This window comes from Triticum dicoccoides, chromosome 6B (genome assembly GCF_002162155.2).
Source record: "Triticum dicoccoides isolate Atlit2015 ecotype Zavitan chromosome 6B, WEW_v2.0, whole genome shotgun sequence".
In the NCBI taxonomy this organism is placed as follows: Eukaryota; Viridiplantae; Streptophyta; class Magnoliopsida; order Poales; family Poaceae; genus Triticum; species Triticum dicoccoides.
Window position 1 is genome coordinate 168,469,107 of NC_041391.1, and position 7,716 is coordinate 168,476,822.

The 7,716-nt window shown below is 41.1% G+C and overlaps 1 pseudogene; it reads right to left on the reverse strand.

The window, feature by feature from the left end:
- The window catches only part of LOC119320981, a 5,602-nt pseudogene extending 2,414 nt beyond the window's left edge, over nucleotides 1–3,188 (reverse strand).
- Nucleotides 3,189–7,716: the final 4,528 nt, after the last annotated feature.

A 7,716-nucleotide genomic window follows, 5' to 3' on the forward strand; every position in this document is an offset into this window, starting at 1 on the left:
ACACACACAGTTACACACAGAGAGTCAAGCACACACGCAGTCAAGCCACACACATATTCACCATCAAGTCACACATAGTCAAGCCACACACACACACACACACAGAGAGTCAAGCAACACACACAAAATGTCACACAGTCACACACAACAGAATGGAGCGCTTGCACACAAGAAACAGATATAGAAAGGGGCACAAACAGAAAGCTAACACATGCAGGACCAAAGTAAACTCAGAAAGTTATAAAGAATTTCTAGAACTTGAATGAGTAAACCGATTTCTCTAGAGCGGTGAGGGTGATTCAGATCTTCATTCCTGAAAATAGGAAGCTAGTTAGAGGCTGATTACCATCAAACATAAGAGGAAAAATCACAACAGCATAAATATACTCAAACCATACTTCGTTCTGCTTGGACTTTGCCATTGACATTGATTGATCGTTTTCATCATCACTGCTGGAGCTCTCTTCAGAACTGTCATCATCACCACTGCTTTCTTTCTTGGCAACCTTAGAGACTGGCTTGGCACTACCAGAAGATGAATCCTGGGATAGAATAAGAAATGCAATATAAACCAAAATCTTCAGATGAAAAAGCAAACACCAAAAATTAAGTACCTTAGGCTTCTTTAGTGCAGGGTCATCACTCTCATCAGAACTATCATCAGAATCATCCTTGGACTGCAAATGTTGAATTACAACAAGATCAATTGTACAAAAAATATCACAGAAGATGGTGCTTTCAAGAAAATAAAATTTAAAAAATAATGCGTACATGTTCACTCTTTTTCTCTGTTGTCAGAGGCCTCTTAGAAGGAATAGTAGATTTTGCTGGCTGCAAAACATAGGAAGGAATTTTAAAATTGCACAACAAAAAAAAGTGACCAGGAGTAAGCAAGTAATAGAACACTTACTTCATCAGAATCTGAGCTATCATTAGATTCTTTATAACAGCAACAGACTTGGAAGATTGAACTGGTTTAGCAGTGGTGTCCTAGAATTATATTGAAAATGTTAGTATCACATTATAAAGACAGAATGATGAAGCCTTAGTTTTCATATAACTAGTAGATACCTCCTCAGAGCCAGAATCGGAACTTTCACTGGATCCTACCACTTTCTTGGCTACTGGTTTTTTAGTGGCCATATCCTGCAAACGGTTTTCTAGTTAGGACTAAGAAATATGAGTACTCCACAGAATTAAACGACAAGATCAGGGGAATGGTAAGTGCAAGAAATGTGTTTTATGCTTTTGTACTGAATTATCTCACATAGACATGCATTGCTAGAAATATGATTCTTACCTCATCTGATAAATCATCAGAATCACTATCAGAGCCATCAAATTCCTGGTTTTTCTTTTGTGCAGTAGCAACCGCAGAATTCTTCACTTCAGTAGCTGGCTTCTGAAAACCAATGAAATGAAACATGGTGAAATCAGGCAAAAAGGTAATTAAAAATTCTATTAAATAATGAAGTTTCCACTTCGAAATCGGTAGGTAAATGAATACCTTAGAGTCAGAGCTTTCAGAATCAGAACTTTCATTGGATTTCTTCAATCTTCTTGGCTATTGCTGGTGCTTTAGTGGGAAGCATATCCTGCATACATTGCTACACTACACTCAGGACTAACAAAATATTGCTGGTGAAGACTGGCACTTGTGCATACTCCGCAAAATTTAAACCATGCAGCAACAATGGGAAGTATGAGACGGAGCGCATGGAGTACTCACTGTCTCAGATATGTGAGGTACAAACTTGCTAACCTCATCTGATTCATTTTTCATATTACCGTGCTAGTGGTTGAGTTCAGAATGAGTGTACCCATGTGTTATGTTCATATTTTTGGAAAATAAAATCAGCTCAAGTTCATTAATAGTTTGTTTGGGTGCAGTAATGAGCAGCTGTACAGGATCACCAAAGTATAAGATATCTGCAAGAGGCAAAAACTAACCGTCCAGCACCGCGTTGCCACATCAGTTGCCTCCGCACGAGTAGTCCTTAGGTTGTCCGTCATACTGTCCACAACACGAGTAACAAGAGCAGGCTTTCCAGCCATGTTGCACTTGTGCAGAGCAGACTTCTGAAATAAGAACACCTAAAGAACGAACAAAGTAGTACTCAATAGAGACCCTTGATTTTTGTTTAAAAAAAGAGCAAATCTAACTAAAGCACATAAAATCATTACTAAGCTTCATGCAAATGGGAAAAATGCATGTTAATCAAGCAGAATGCCTTCACAACTGCCAAGGGCACTCACAATGCTTGGCTCTTAGCACATTATCATAGTCAAAATGCTGAAGTGGCACTGTAATAATTAAGATAGAACGAGAGTGGAGCTGTATGTTCATATAGATACGGCTCTTAGCACGTTTTCTTGCACTCCCTGTTTTCTATTCTTTAATTTTCTCCACAATGCAATATCATTTAGATACGACCCTTAAGAAACAATGCATTGGGGTGATTCTCTGTAATTTTTTCACTACTAGGACGACACTTTAAGAGCTAATGCATTGCGAAGGTTGAGATAACCAACCTTTTCAGGTGGAAGATCAATTCCAAGGTTTCCCCTTGACAGAATTATACCATCTGCTTCTTCCAGGATCTCATCAAAATGGTTCAAGCCCTGCAAGGAATAAGGAGTCAATAGGTGGTAAACAAATCAAAGTTGCTCAGGAATGTTGAAAGAATATCTTGAAATTACCTCCACAATCTCAATTTCGGCAAAAAAAACAGAGTTCAATTAAGATCACCTAACTTTGAGAGGAACTCCCGTGCCTATTGCAGGAAAAAAACTATCAACATTAGGAACATTTAAAGTATGAAATGCAAACAAACATGTGATACTATTCAACAAAATATCAATATAAAAAAATTCAATCTGTTGGAAAGATGGCAGTGTGAAGTAGTACACTCTAAATATCGACATAATGAGTTACTTACTTGCCATCTTCTGCATGCCTTGTATAAGAAAGAGAGAGGAAGTCGATCTTGTTTGGAGCACCCCATTTCTTCATAACCTGAAAGTCGTGCATGCTCATAAAGTCATATAATGGGTTACAGCAAGGAGCTTCAGTTTCACAAAAAAATAATATTTTTTAACATGTCTAGTCGCCAAGTTAATATAAGGAGCAAGAGAGATTCTTGGGAGGAGTTCCTTACATCTTTATCCTCATCAGACAGCGTGGGCATGTCGATATGGATCAGGGAGCAGTGCAATGTGAAGACATAATCACAAAAAAAGTTCAGACAAAAGAATAGTCAGTCTACACTAAACAACTAATAGGTGTGTAACCTATGATCAGGAACTACCAATACCAAGTTAGCATACATGATTATTCATCAAGATACGAGTTCACATTCAACAAACAGCAATCAATTGTGCCACAACAATATAAAACAAAAGTTATACAACCAATCATTCAACAAAGCATACAAGCCACACCATCAAGCAAATGCAATATTCACACAGTCGCGCACACACACGCACAGAGCCACACACACAGAGTCAAGCCACTCACAGTCACACACACACACACAGAGTCAAGCTAGACATATTCACCATCAAGCCACACACATTCACACACACATACAGTCAAGCCACACACACACACAATCAAGCCATCACACACAGAGTCAAGCCACACATATTCACCATCAAGCCACACACACAGAATGGAACACTTGCACACAAAAAACAGAGATAGATAGGGGCACAAACAGAGAAACTATAAAGAAATTCCAGAACTTGAATGAGTAAACTGATTTCTCTAGAGCGGTGAGGGTGATTCAGATAAAGCTATAAAGAAATTCAAGCACTGTGAAGTAGCAGCAACATGAGGAATTACATGGTTTGCACTCTAGTAAAACTTTCTGCCTAAGCACCCCTGAATACACATCACCATATATGGGAACATAAGCAAAGCATGACAAGAAGTAAGCAATTGAAAAGAACATAAGCAGTAACACCCTGAACATCCATCAAGTAGAACAAGAATCGACAGCGGGCCAACAATCCAATTTCAATCAGAATAACCGATCTGAACAACGCAGCGTTTGAGATCTGAACATCCACCAAGTACAGTAGTATCAAAGGGCGCATGCGTTTGAGATATGAAAATAAGGATGAACAGCGCAGGTGACGGGACAGAGAAACCGATCTGAACGAGCACGATAAACCGTAATCAAATTTCAAAAGCAGACGCGAACATCGGCCCGACGCGAACAAGAAACGCAGGAACGTGAGCGCCTCTCAGATGACATAAGCGCACGCAGAAGTTTCTGAAATAGACTTGCTAGCTCGCAACCAGACGACCCAAACCGACCGCTCGCTCGCTCGCTTCTTCCACAGATACCCCCGACGAGACGGCACGAACAACACGCGAGAGCATCGGTGTAAAGAACCCAGCAACAAGACAGGGGATCGAGCAGAATCAAATCAGACGCGATTGCAAACGGACTACAGCGAGAGCGAGCAGAATCAAATCAGGCGCGATTCTATTTAAACCGACGACGGCGTGGACAAGCAAAATCAAGACAGACGCGATTCTCTAAACGGAAGACGGCGAGGACGAGCAAGGCAGAATCGACTGAACAACGGCGAGGACGAGCAGAATCGAATGAAGCAGAGGCGATTTCTAAACGAACGACGGCGAGGACGAGCAGAACCGAATCGAATGAACCAGACGCGATTTCTGAACGAACGGCAGCGAGGACGAGCAGAACCAAATAAATCAAGAACCCCGCGGACGAGCAAAACCAAATCTGCTTCTTCTAATCCGAACGGACGAATCGAGCGAGGATGAGCGAGATAGAACCAGGCGCAAGGGGAGGCGGGGCACCAATCGAGGACGAGTCGAGGCGAGAGGCATGGCCCGGACGAAGAGGGGAGGAGTGGCCCGGAGCCCCGGACGAAGAAAGGGGGAGCTGGCCGGCCAAAGGGCGCGCCTTTATAGCCGGGGCAGAGGCGGTTGCGGCAGCCGGAGGCTTGTCCTTGCAGGACACGGCTTCGGCGAGATGGCGTGCATGGCGTGGCGGCGGGTATAGAAGGAAAGTGGAGCTGGTGGGTAGCCGTTGGGGCTGGATCCGGAGCGGGGTGGGCAGCTCGAGGCCGGCCGCGGCGCTTCCGTCTCCGTCCCGAGTTGGGGACGGACGGACACGGAAATTTCCAACTAGGTTACTCGGGACAGGGGAATTTCCAAATGTGTTCGGGTTAGAAAAAGGACCCCAATAACAGCCGAATGTTCGATCTGGAGGCCCTTCCCACCGAACGAAAGATTCGTGCGGAAACGATCGTGCCACCGAACGAAAACGTTCGGGGGGAAACAGGCTCCAGTCCGAACGCCTGATCGCTAAAAAAGGAGCGTCCCCTTGATTCAAAAAATTAAAAAAAAGGAGCGTCCCCAGTAAACCAAGTGGGCCAAAGGCCCAACTATCTCACGCCATAGCACCATCAACTTTCTAGTTTAACATACGGAGAAAGTTGCCATCCTTTTTGAAATAAAACAACAGCCTAAATATGGCTTCAAAAAATACATGTATGCATGTAGTTTGACGTCCGTAAAATAGCCACAAACTGTTACAAACTAAAAGGTTTACATGCTTCTAAGTGGCAAAACTACCACTTATTCAAATGTGAGTATTTGCATTTTCAATTCACAAGCTTCAAAAACTATGCTAGGGCAACTACTATCCAATGAAGCTGCTTAAAAACACCATCCATACCATAGAGAAAACAAAAATCCCTACAAATACACTAAGTTTGTCATGGGAATTAACTTAAATTTGCCATGCAAAAAATTAAAAGTAAATTTGCCATGTCATAGAGAAAACGAAAATCCGTACAAATTGCCATGTGGTTAGTCCATTAATTTTCACCACAAAAAATTGCCATATTATGCAGATAAAATAGCCATGATAAAAATATTAATAATAAATTACCATGGCCCGTAGTGTAAATTTTGCCTTCGAAAATTCGAGGACGTCGATAATGGCCGGACGTTCAGCCTGGTGACTCCCTAGATCGAACAATTCGTTCGGTGCCCGGGTGGGCATCGATCGAACAAGTTCGTTCAGATGAGAGGAGCCCCAGCCCCAACGCCCTCCCCCCACCCAGCGTGAACAAGCCAACATAGTTGCCGGCCTTGTGACTAAAAAAAAGAAAATAAACACGGTATGCCCCAGTTTGTGTTGCGAATAAAAATCATTTTTTTGATCTGTGAAAGAGAAAGCCTAGACTTTGCCATGTTATGAAATAATTGAAATTAAAAGAAGAAGATTGAGAACTAGAAAATCCCAGTGATGCAAACCAGAAATTGCCATCTGTCATTAACAAAGCAAAATTTGCCATCGACAAAAAAGATCTTTGTTTACAGAAAATCAAAACAAACATGAAAATGCCTAAAAACCTACTCGATGTAGTGTACAGAAAAATTGCCCATCTAATATAATATGAAAAAATCTTACATGAATAAGAATGCAGCAATGAGATTCCTTAGTTAAAAATGTATTCTTTCTAGCATTGCCTTGAAAAAAGAATCTTGCCATGGGCATTAAACTGAATTTGTTGTGGGACATCTAGTGAATTTGCCATGGCAAAATCACTTTAAAAATTGACATGGTAGAAAAAAGTTGACATCGTCTTAAAAAAAGAAACTTGCCATGTGCATCAAACTGAATTTGCCGTGGGGGGCATCTAGTGAATTTGCCATGGCAAAATCACTTTAAAAATGGCCATGGTAAAAAAAAGTTGACATCGTCTGGAAAAAAAAACTTGCCATGGGCATTAAACTAAATTTGCCGTGGGACATCTAGTGAATTTGCCATGGCAAAATCACTTTAAAAATTGCCATGGTAAAAGAAAAGTTGACATCGTCTTTAAAAAAAACTTGCCATGGCCACTAAACTGAACTTGCCGTGGGACATTTAGTGATTTTGCCATGGCAAAATCACTTTAAAAATTGCCATGGTAAAAAAGAAAGTTGACATCGTCTTGAAAAAAGAAACTTGCCATGGCCATTATATTGAATTTGCCGTGGGACATCTAGTGAATTTGCCATGGCAAAATCACTATAAAAATTGCCATTGTAAAAAAAAGGTTGTCATCATCTTGAAAAAAGAAGCTTGCCATGGGCATTAAACTGAATTTGCCGTGGGGCATCTAGTGAATTTAATAAACATAAATTTACCTTCACAAATCACGACTATGTAACATGGCAATAAAAAGTACTCCCTCGTCCCCAAATTCTTGTCTTAGATTTGTCTAGATACGGATGTATCTAATACTAAAACATGACTTGATACATCCGTATTTAGACAAATTTAAGACAAGAATTTTGGGACGGAGGGAGTATATAAGTTGCCACTGCCACGGCAAGAAAACATACTAATTACCATGGTCGTTTATAGGTTGTGAATTTCCTAACTAAAGCTATCTACACGCCTTATGTAAATTTGCCATGCCAGTTTGTCTGAGGTGAGGGAGAGGGGGAGCAAACCACTAGCTACACCTAATGTGATTTGCCAACTAAACTAACTCTCAAAGTGCTCCAAATTCCGAGAAACCTCAGACTGTAAATGCAAAAATAGGTTTTGAAAAGATTGGTAAAAAAGCAATGAGGGGATGCGTACCCCCATGGGGCTAACTATCTGTGCAACTACAACACATAATAAATTTGCCATGGCAAAAAGAATCATCTTAACCCCGTACAAAAACAGAAGG